The sequence below is a fragment of the Bison bison genome, unplaced genomic scaffold (genome assembly GCF_000754665.1).
Source record: "Bison bison bison isolate TAMUID 2011002044 unplaced genomic scaffold, Bison_UMD1.0 scf7180017864098, whole genome shotgun sequence".
Classification (NCBI taxonomy): domain Eukaryota; kingdom Metazoa; phylum Chordata; class Mammalia; order Artiodactyla; family Bovidae; genus Bison; species Bison bison.
This window is the reverse complement of record NW_011494670.1, coordinates 5,294,299-5,305,516: the sequence shown is the minus strand read 5'-3', so window position 1 is coordinate 5,305,516 and position 11,218 is coordinate 5,294,299. Positions and strand designations below refer to the sequence as shown.

The window sequence follows — 11,218 nt, the reverse complement described above, 5'->3', positions numbered from 1 at the left end:
GGTGGGAATGCAAACTAGTACAGCCACTATGGAGAACAGTGTGGAGATTCCTTAAAAAACTGGAAATAGAACTGCCTTATGATCCAGCAATCCCACTGCTGGGCATACACACTGAGGAAACCAGAACTGAAAGAGACACGTGTACCCCAGTGTTCATCATAGCACTGTTTATAATAGCCAGGACATGGAAGCAACCTAGATGTCCATCAGCAGATGAATGGATAAGAAAGCTGGGGTACGTATACACAATGGAGTATTACTCAGCCATTAAAAAGAATACATTTGAATCAGTTCTAATGAGGTGGATGAAACTGGAGCCTATTATACAGAGTGAAGTAAGCCAGAGAGAAAAACACCAATACAGTATACTAACGCATATATATGGAATTTAGAAAGATGGTAACAATAACCCTGTATATGAGACAGCAAAAGAGACACTGATGTATAGAACAGTCTTTTGGACTCTGTGGGAGAGGGAGAGGGTGGGATGATTTGGGAGAATGCCATTGAAATATGTATAATATCATATATGAAACAAGTCGCCAGTCCAGGTTTGATGCACGATACTGGATGCTTGGGGCTGGTGCACTGGGACGACCAGAGGGATGGTATGGGGAGGGATGAGGGAGGAGGGTTCAGGATGGGGAACACATGTATACCTGTGGCAGATTCATTTTGATATATGGCAAAATCAATACAATATTGTAAATTTAAATAAAATAAAATAAAAAAAGAAAGAAAAAAAAGGAAAGAAGGAAGGGAGAAAAGTAGGATTGAAGGAAGGAAGGAAAATGAAAAGGGAGGGGGGAAAGGAAAAGAAAGAAAAAAAAGTTATTTGCTCAAAAGTCAGAGACAGGTGGAAAAAGAAAACTAGAATTAATTTTATGAGCAGAGATGGATCAGGGAGATTTAGAAAACTGCTTGCTAGATACTTCTGTACTGCTAGATGAAAGTAACATGTGGTATAAGAATCAGGGAGACTGGACAACCCATTTATGACCCTTTTCAATCCAAACTTAGTCATTGTCCTTTTAAAAAAAGTAACAAAACATATGTTGGTATACTTCAACAGCATGAAAGACTCTAACTTGGCCCTCAAGTTGTCTCATGATAGAACCAGGGTCTACAGCCATACCACCCTGAACGCATCCGACCTCGTCTGATCTCGGAAGCTAAGCAGGGTCAGACCTGGTTAGCACTTGGATGGGAGAACCAGGAAGAAACATATAATAAGTTCTTAGGCCAAAATTCATCCGCTTATTTATTCAACTAACCAACCAACAACTACTGACATCTGCCTTGTGCTAGACACCGTGAGTAATGGAGATAGAGAAGAATTAAGTAATGATTCTGGCTTTTAAGCAGCTTAAAAATATAGTAAGTCATCAACATTAGGGAAAAGAAACAAGTGGGCAGGGAAGAGATACCTGGTGTCTAGTTATTTAGGCTTATGGATCTACGATGTGTTCATAGTTAGACCTTTAAACTCATTTGTGATATTAAGGTTGTCTTACCACTAAGAATAAACTTCCCTGGTGGCTCAGATGGTAAAGCGTCTGCCTACAATGCGGGAGACCCAGGTTCAATCCCTGGGTAGGGAAGATCCCCTGGAGAAGGAAATAGCAACCCATTCCAGTACTCTTGCCTGGAGAAATCCATGGATGGAAGAGCCTGGTAGGCTACAGTCCATGGGGCCACAAAGAGTCGGACACGATTGAGCGACTTCACTTTAACGTTCACTTTTCACCACTAAGAATAAACGAGTCAGAAACATGATTTTGCTCCAAACTATATCTTAAAACTAAGCACCCCCAATCAAGAATCTCCCAAGTTGCTTATTATCAAATCACAGGCAATAAATACCAAAGAGGATTCCAGGCTTTTCCAGGACTAGTTTCAACTGTGAGACTCTGATTCCTGGTGTGGAGCCCAGGTCATCCAGTCTAGACTTCCTCCTCCTTCCTAATGGGCTCTCATTTGGGATCTTGATGTCCTTTTGTGTTAGCAGAACTCATTCACAACCATCTGAATCCTCAAACTTTGAGTCAAAAGAATCATCTTTGTCCTAAAAGTATGACTCTAGACATAAGGTTCTACAGAGTTTGAACTTGAAAGTGAATTGTTAGAGGCTCTATCCCTTTTCTCCCATTAACCTCTTTGGCCCCTTTATAAACTTGGCTCCCTTCTCCCTGTGACCCAGCTCAGCACTCCAGGAATCTCAAGAAAAGAGTGAGTCAAATCCTAGCCAGATGTTTCCCAATCCCATGTTTTATTCCTGGGTACCTGAAGATGACTTATCAATTAGAATTAAGCCAGTGATTATGATGTGAATTAGACAGAATCTGGTGTAAAGGAATGCTATCAACATGGACATTTATTATAGGTGGCCAAATATACAGAAAGTAAAACCATAAACCTGATTGGGCTCTGGAAAACCATATGTATTAGTCACGTATGTCAGCTCCTTATCATATATGACCAATTACCACACAGCACAACAATAATAATGTCATTAAAATGCATGTTAATCAATATTGTGGTAGATTTTTCTGTCTCTATATACATATCACTAAAGACAGAGAGAGATAGAGATACATGGACATGCTCAGGCCACCTAGCTTGTCCCTGACCAGCTCTGATCTCCTACACCTTCAAAGAATTAAAGGAAACTGCCTGAGTTATGGTGAATCTGCCTTCACCCTAACCCCCATTTTACTGGCAGAACAGGAGTTCTTTCACAACAGCAGCAGTTGGAGAGTCAAATGGGTAGGCATCCACTCGTAGGAATATGGCATGAATAATCCTACCTTTTGACATTTTGACAACCCACTACTTCCTATTGCCTCCACTGAGGAAAGGGGCAGTTTCCACAGGTCTCTCTTCTTTTCAGGGGCTCTTGTTTATCTCCCCCTAGATCTATCTCCTTCCTGAATCAGAGCCCTGGAATCCTCCATTACTTCTCTCTAGCCAGCAAACAGAGACAGAACAAGTGAGGAAGAGAGCACTGAGCTAGGATGGCTGCTATGGCACATGGTCCTAAGGTGAATTTGACCATGCAGACTTAATCTATGTCATCTTTAAATGACTCCAAGAAATGCTGTCTACTTCCAGAAAATCCATGTGCCTGTACCTCTTCTAGCCTCCGCCATGCTTGTCTTCTTTCTTTTGAATTCCTCTTCTCTATTTTCTTCCCTGGATGCTCTTCTTTCATTATTTCCTCCCCAGTGACTCTCTCTGTAATTATTCTCCACTCAGTATTTCTGTCTCTCTACACAGTTCAGTCTGTTACCTAAGAGTGCCACAACTAACTTGATGATAGATAATGCCAAAAACATACTGCTGTCTTTATCAGAGGGACAACAGCTTTGGAAAAATCAATCCATCCAGCCATTCTAGGATATTTTTATATATTCTTTTTGGCCTCCAGAATACAAATTCTCTTCTTAGGGATGACTTGCACTTGATTGGAACCTTGATGAGAAGAGAAACTTTATGGTTTCACAGCTAATTGAAGGCATCAGCTCATCAAGTTTCACAGAACGAATTTTCCCCCTGCTTAATGATGTAGAACTCTGCAGTCTTACCTCTGCAGTGGTATCTCTGCAACCATTGAGCAGATTCCAAGATCATTTTTAAGGGACATTTTGCCCTATCTACAAGCAAATCTATGACTAATCTCTATTCACTGTGGATCCGCCTCTCAATTTTGATCAGCATCTCAGTTTTTAATCTCTAATATTGACTTGACTGATTTATCATGTCATATCTGAAGTATATGAATTCACAAGATGAAACTGCAGCATTTAAATGCCTCATCAGAGAGCTCTCCAACTCTAGCCAAAAATGGAGCTGAAACTTATCCTTGAGACCTGCAAACTTCCTGTGGTTCTTGGTATTTTTTTTTAAATACACCATGAGTTTTTAAAAATTAAGCATACATTTAAATGCATTTTAAAACTATAAACATGTAGTAAGATTATCTTTACCCTAAAACATATACAGACTGAAAATGTTTAAGATTGAGAATAAAATAAATATAGAAGCTCTGTTGTTTACTTCTTATAACTCAGTGGGTTATTTGGTATCCCTTTAGGGTTCTATATTCCACACTGAAAACTCCTGCACCCAGGTGAAAGGGGAGTCATAGGGAATCAGTGCTGTGCCTGAGTCCAACCTGTAACAGATGACCCTGTCTCAGCACCATCTTTCCTACCTTTACTTTTCCCAATTGTCCAGTTACACTTACTCAGATTTATGCCCCTGTTCTTTGCAGCCTCTGTCCTATGCTACCAACTTTTGCAACTTTTCTTTGCATTCTGTTTCATTTTATGTAAGTTCAGTTCAGTCGCTCTGTCATGTCCAACTCTTTGTGACCCCAAGGACTGCAGCACATCAGGCTTCCCTGTCCATCACCAACTCCCAGAGCTTGCTCAAACTCATGACCGTTGAGTCAGTGAGGCCTTCCAACCATCTCATTCTCTGTTGTCCCCTTCTCCTCCTGCCTTCAATCTTTCCCAGATCAGGGTCTTTTCCAATGAGTCCGTTCTTTGCATCAGGTGGCCAGCTTCAGCATCAGTCCTTCCAGTGAATATTCAGGACTGATTTCATTTAGGATTGACAGGTTGGATATCCTTTAAGTCCAAGGGATGCTCAAGAGTCTTCTCCAGCACCACAGTTCAAAAGCATCAATTCTTTGGCACTCAGCTTTCTTTATAGTCCAACTCTCACATTCATATGTGACTACTGGAAAAACCATAGCTTTGACTAGATGGGCCTTTGTCAGCAAAGTAATGTCTCTGCTTTTTAATGTGCTGTCTAGGTTGGTCGTAGCTTTTCTTCCAAGGAACAAGTGTCTTTTAACTTATGGCCTCAGTCACCATCTGCAGTGATTTTGAAGCCCAAGAAAATACTCTCACCGTTTCCATTGTTTCCCCATTTATTTGCCATGAAGTTATGGGACTGGATGCCATGATCTTAGTTTCTTGAAGGTAGAGTTTTAAGCCAGCTTTTTCACTCACCTCTTTCACTTTCATCAGGAGGCTCTTTAGTTCTTCTTCACTTTCTGCCATAAGGGTGGTGTCATCTGCATATCCGAGGTTACTGATGTTTCTCCTGGTAATCTTGATTCCAACTCGTGCTTCATCCAGCCTGTCATTTCACACGATGTACTCTGCATAGAAGTTAAATAAGCAGGGTGACAGTACACAACTTTGACGTACTCCTTTCTCAACTTGGAACCAGCCCATTTTTCCATGTCCAGTTATAATTGTTGCTTCTTGACCTGCAGACAGGTTTCACATGAGGTAGGTAAGGTGGTCTGGTATTCTGTTCTATTTAAGAGTTTTACACAGTTTGTTGTGATCCACACAGTCAAAGACTTTAGCATAGTCAATGAAGCAGAAGTAGATGTTTTTCTGGAATTCTCTTGCTTTTTCGATGATCCAGCAGATGTTGGCAGTTTGATCTCTGGTTCCTCTCCCTTTTCTAAATCCAGCTTAAACATCTGGAAGTTTTCAGATCACATACCATTGAAGCTTCACTTAGAGAAATTTGAGCATTTCTTGGTTAGCATGTGAGATGAGTGCAATTGTGCACTAGTTTGAACATTCTTTGGTATTGCCTTTTTTGGGGACTGGAATGAAAACTGATCTTTCCAGTCCTGTGGCCACTGCTGACTTTTCCAAATTTGCTGGCATATTGGGTGCATCACTTTCACAGCATCATCTTCCAGGATTTGAAATAGCTCAGCTGGAATTCCATCACCTCCACAGCTTAGTTCGTAAGTGGCACTTCCTCAGGCCCACTTGACTTTGCAGTCTAGGATGTCTGGGTCCAGGTGAGTGATCACACCACCGTGGTTATCTGGGTCATGAAGATCTTTTTTGTATAGTTCTGTGTATTCTTGCCACCTCTTCTTAATATCTTCTGCTTCTGTTAGGTCCATACTGTTTCTGTCCTTTATTGTGCCCATCTTTGCATGAAATGTTCCCTTGGTATCTTGAAGAGATCTTTTTTCTTGAAGAGATCTCTAGTCTTTCCTATTCTATTGTTTTCCTCTATTTCTTTGCACTGATCACTGAGGAAGGCTTTCTTATGTCTCCTTGCTATCCTCTGGAATTCTGCATTCAGATGGGTGTATCTTTCCTTTTCTCCTTTGCCTTTAGCTTGTCTTCTTTTCTAAGATATTTGTAAGCCCTCCTCAGACAACCCCCTTGCCTTTTTGCATTTCTTTTTCTTGGAGATGGTCTTTATCCCTGCCTCCTGTACAATGTCAGAAACCTCTGACTATAGTTCTTCAGGCACTCTGTCTATCAGGTATAATCCCTTGAATCTATTGTCACTTCCACCATACAAACATAAGGGATTTGACTTAGGTCATACCTGAATGGTCTAGTGGTTTTTCCTACTTTCTTCAATTTAAGTCGAATTTGGCAATAAGGAGTTCATGATCTGAGCCATAGTCAGCTCCTGGTATTGTTTTTGCTGACTGTATAGAGATTCTCCATCTTTGGCTACAAAGAATATAATCAATCTGATTTTGGTATTTTATATAAATAAACAGTGGAGAATTAAATAGATGGGGAAATCTGATAAGACCGATTAAAAATGTACCTCAAACTTTGAGCCACTGGGAAAGGAGTAAACTCTTAGGAAGAGGGTAGCTCTAAGGAGAAAAGAATATTAAAAGACTCTACTTAGTCTGTGGATTGTGAAGGAGCAAAAACCTTTCTTCTACCCTCTCTGTGTATGTAGCATCTTCTGCCATTTTCCAAGAATGCTGAAATGGAAATTCTACCTTGTGGTGGCTGATTACAAGTAGTGTCTTCATACTATTAATATAAGCCATGAGTATCAAAGGTAGAGGCACAGGAAAGAAGCAGGATGCATTGTCTATAGAGAATTTAAAAACACTAATAAATCTCAATAAAAGTCAACTCAACTTCTGTTATCACCATATACATGCAATTCTAAATAGTCAGTGGTAAAATACTCCTCCTCCAACACATAATTTGTTAGGCTAAACAATGTTATGATTACTGTTGCTTTAATAAAATTTATGTAAACTTCAAATTAGCACAGTCTTATTACATATCTTTGAACAAGTGTTGTATTCTACATGGAAGTTAGTTCAGAGTACTTCCAATTACATCGTTGGCCCCATGTGTTGATACTTGGCTTCAGCTATATGCCTTCATTTTTAAAGTCAATTTGTAACAGTTAAAAAACATTTCAAGTTTGAGTGTGTGTCTACAATTCCTATCCTTCTATGTATTCCAGCAGGTAAACAGTAGAATCTAAATAAGCAATGACAGCCTGGTGATTGTTAAGACAAATTAAACAGAACTTGAATTATATCAATTTGGTTATTCTATATGATTATATTGAGTTTAATTGTGTTTTAAACTTAAATTCAGAGAGTGAAAACTGGGAGGTATAGTAATTTTGGTAAGTACAAATTTTAATTCACACAAAAGTACATACTGAATTTAAATAGCATCTTTAAAACTGACATTTGCTCCTCTTAATAGGTTTTGTTTTGTTTTAAAACTTTAGAATAGGTCAAGAAATAATGATTATTACTGATCATTACATAATTATTACTGGAAGTAATTTTTTATATAAAAAATGGGAGTGTTAAAGAACGATCCCCTATGGGGAAGGGTGTTGGGGGAAGGGCAAATGGGTAAAGGAGTCAATGTATGTTGATGAATGAAAAATAGGCTTTTGGTGGTGATCATGCTGCAGCATATTCAGAAGTCAAATTATAATGTCATATACATGAAACTTACATAATGTTATAGACCAATGTCGGAGAAGGCAATAGCATCCCACTCCAGTACTCTTGCCTGGAAAATCCCATGGACGGAGGAGCCTGGAAGGCTGCAGTCCAGGGGGTCACTGAGGGTCTTCAGTGACTGAGCAACTTCACTTTCACTTTTCAGTTTCATGCATTGGAGAAGGAAATGGCAACCCACTCCAGTGTTCTTGCCTGGAGAATCCCAGGGACGGGGGAGCCTGGTGGGCTGCCATCTATGGGGTCGCACAGAGTCGGACACGACTGAAGTGACTTAGCATAGCATAGAGGAAGGGGATGGAAACTAGTAATAATGTAATATTTTTGACTATTAAATACAAGATTCACTTTATTTTTTCACTTTAAAATCTATTTTTAATTTAAAAAATTGTGATAAGATACACATCACATAAAATTTACCACTTGAACCATCTTTAAGTGTACAGTTCAGTAGTGGTAAGTACATTCACACTGCTATGTAACCAGTCTCCAGAACGCTTTATCATACAAAACTGAAACTCTATACCCCATTAACAATTTTTAATCTGCCCCTCCTGCCAGCCCCTGACCACTACCCTTCTACTTTCTGTCTCTTAAATTTGATCACTCTACATAGCCCACATAAGTGGAATCATACTGTATTAATACAAGCTTTACTTTTCCATTTTAAAAATAGGTGGTAGGTGTCAAATTGCCATGACAAATAGATTTCATTGCATATATTTTTAATAAGTGTTTTATTTTAAACTGATAAGCCTTTTGCTACTATTTACACTGATGACTTAAATTTCTGAAAATCAATTCAAAAGGTATAAGGCAATACATAGTTTTCTAAATTTCATTTAGGGAGTATGTGAATAGAAAAGATGCCCAGTGGTCCTAATTTGGTCTTTCGTGTTATACATGTGAGATTAAGTGATTTGCATACAGAGATCTAGTGCAGCAGAAGGAATCTAAGACCCCTGACACCTAAGAGCTCCCTGCAAGCCAAGATTCTGTTGTCCACAAATTTTATACATTTGTTTCCATTTTAAGGGCACTATTCACATATAATCTTATTTGTGAATACCTTGAACAGCCAAGAATCTTTTTAAATGAAAAGTAACCTATATCTTGGATTTCCCTGGTGGCTCAGTGGTAACGAATCACCTGCAATGCAGGAAATGTGGATTCGACCCCTGGGTTGAGAAGATCCTTGTGGAGGAGGAAATGGCAACCCACTGCAGTATTCTTGCCTTGAAAATCCCATGGACAGAGAAGCCTGGTGGGCTACAGTCCATGGGGTCACAAAGAGACATAACTTAGTGACTAAACTCTGTATCTCTAGTATGTCTGATTTTTATATAATAAACACAAATAGATAAACCTATATTTGGTAATATGGTTAATATTTTGTTTCAAGTAATATTAAGTATATTATTCTGGCTTGGTGGTAAAGAAACCACCAGCAATGCAGGAGACTTGACTTGTATATGTTGGAGAGGACCCCGAAGTCAGAAAATTACAGAATACACTAAGGCACCATGCAGTAAATTGCCCCAAATAGCCTTCAGGGAATTCTGACCCATATTAAATGTTAAAGACATGAATTCTGTGACTATTCACAAATATTTCTTAGTCTTTTAAAAAGAAATCCTTTAAGAAACTTCAAAATACATGAATGGAATAAAAAATTACTAACTCCTCTGGGTGTCAGATGCACTCAACATGCCAATGACTGCAAGTGTTGCTCAGAGTGGGTGGTCACTCTCCCTGTTGTCAGGGCTCAACTTAACCCAAGAGCACTCTTGTGATCCTGGGTTCTCTTTTTTCCTCTGTCACTCTCAACAAACCCACTAGTCAATGCAATTCATATCATTAAATCAATGTTCATCTGGGCAACCACTTTTCAGTTGCTTTCTTTACCTGATTCCCTCAAAAAAAAAAAAAATCAGATTTCTCTTCTTTCATTAGATTATGCTATTATAGGTGGCACTAATGGTAAAGAGTCCACCTGCCAGTACAGGAGACGCAAGAGATACGATTTTGATCCCTAGGTCAGGAAGGATCCCCTAGAGTAGGAAATGGCACCCCATTCCAGTATTCTTGTCTGGAAAATTCAATGGGCCCAGGAGCCTGGCAGGCTACAGTCTATGGGGTAGACCTGACTGAGCAACTGAGCACATGCTCTTATATCATCTGTGGACTGATTACAGTCAGATTTGTATTTCTGACTCTCACCTTTCCTCTGAGCCCTAGACTTGTATTCCTGACTCCTTATACCAGAGCTCCACCTGAGTGTCTAATAGAGATATTAAATTGATCATAATCAAATATGATTGAATGTTTTGCTATACCTACTCTTCCCCCCAGGGGTCCTCAGTGCAGTCAAAGGTATCACTCTTCAACAAGTTGTTAAGAACATAATCTTGATCTTTCATGACTCTCTTTCTCCTATTCCTCACACACAGTCCATCAGGAAATCCTAAAGAGGCTCAACCTTCTCTGTATAACCAAACCCACCCAATTCTCACTCCTTCCTCAGCCACCATCTGAGTTCTAGAACTCTGCTAAAGCCTCCTGCCTCATCTCCTTGTTAACCTGTTTTTCCTCCAATCTCTTTTCTACAACAATGGCCTTGGAAAGCTTTATAAAACATAAATCATCTTGTGCCACTCCCCTGAGCAAAACACTCCAGTAATTTCCTGTCAAATTTACAGTGAAACCCAGAGCCCTTACTTTGGCTCAGAAGTGCTGTATGATCGGGACTGGGCTGTGTTTTAGACTTTAATCTGACATTGCTTTCCCTTTATCATTTCACTCTCTTCAGTCACACCGCTTTTGCTGCTAATTCCTTCAACACAACACCCATCTCCCTGCCTTGGGCTCTTGCTTGTCCCTCAGTCTGGAACATTCGTCCCAGCTCTGTCTATGGCTCACCCACACTTCCGTGGGTTTCTGTTTCCTGAGATACTTTGCCTGAACACACTGCATTGTGTACAACAGCACAGAGGCACACTCAATTGTCTTTCTTTCTTTAGCTCTTTATCACAAAAAAATTTCAAGCATATTCAGAAATAGAATAATATCAACACCCAACTTCAGTACTCATCAATACATGACTAATCTTATTCATTCATATCCATCAGCTCTTTCCTGCCTAATAGATTGTGTGTGTGCTCAATCCCAGCAGATTATTTTGAAGCAAACCCCTGATATTATATGATGTCATATTTCAGTGTGCATCCCTAAAAGGTCAAACCACTTAAAATGATTATAGTGTCATTATGACACCTAAAATAATAATCATCAATATTAGCAAATATTCAGTCAATATTTCCCTAATAGCCTTCTAAATTATTAATGGCTTTTTGTTGTTTAAATGAAGATCTATATAGGATCCATATTTTGAGAGTGGTTGAAATTGATTTCTTTTTCTTCAAG

At 39.3% G+C, this 11,218-nt stretch overlaps 1 non-coding gene across 1 annotated transcript; it reads left to right on the top strand.

The window, feature by feature from the left end:
- The first annotated feature begins 1,529 nt into the window (after positions 1-1,529).
- On the top strand, positions 1,530-1,601 carry TRNAC-ACA. Its single transcript has one exon. It is a non-coding gene; the product is annotated as a tRNA-Cys (tRNA).
- Positions 1,602-11,218: the final 9,617 nt, after the last annotated feature.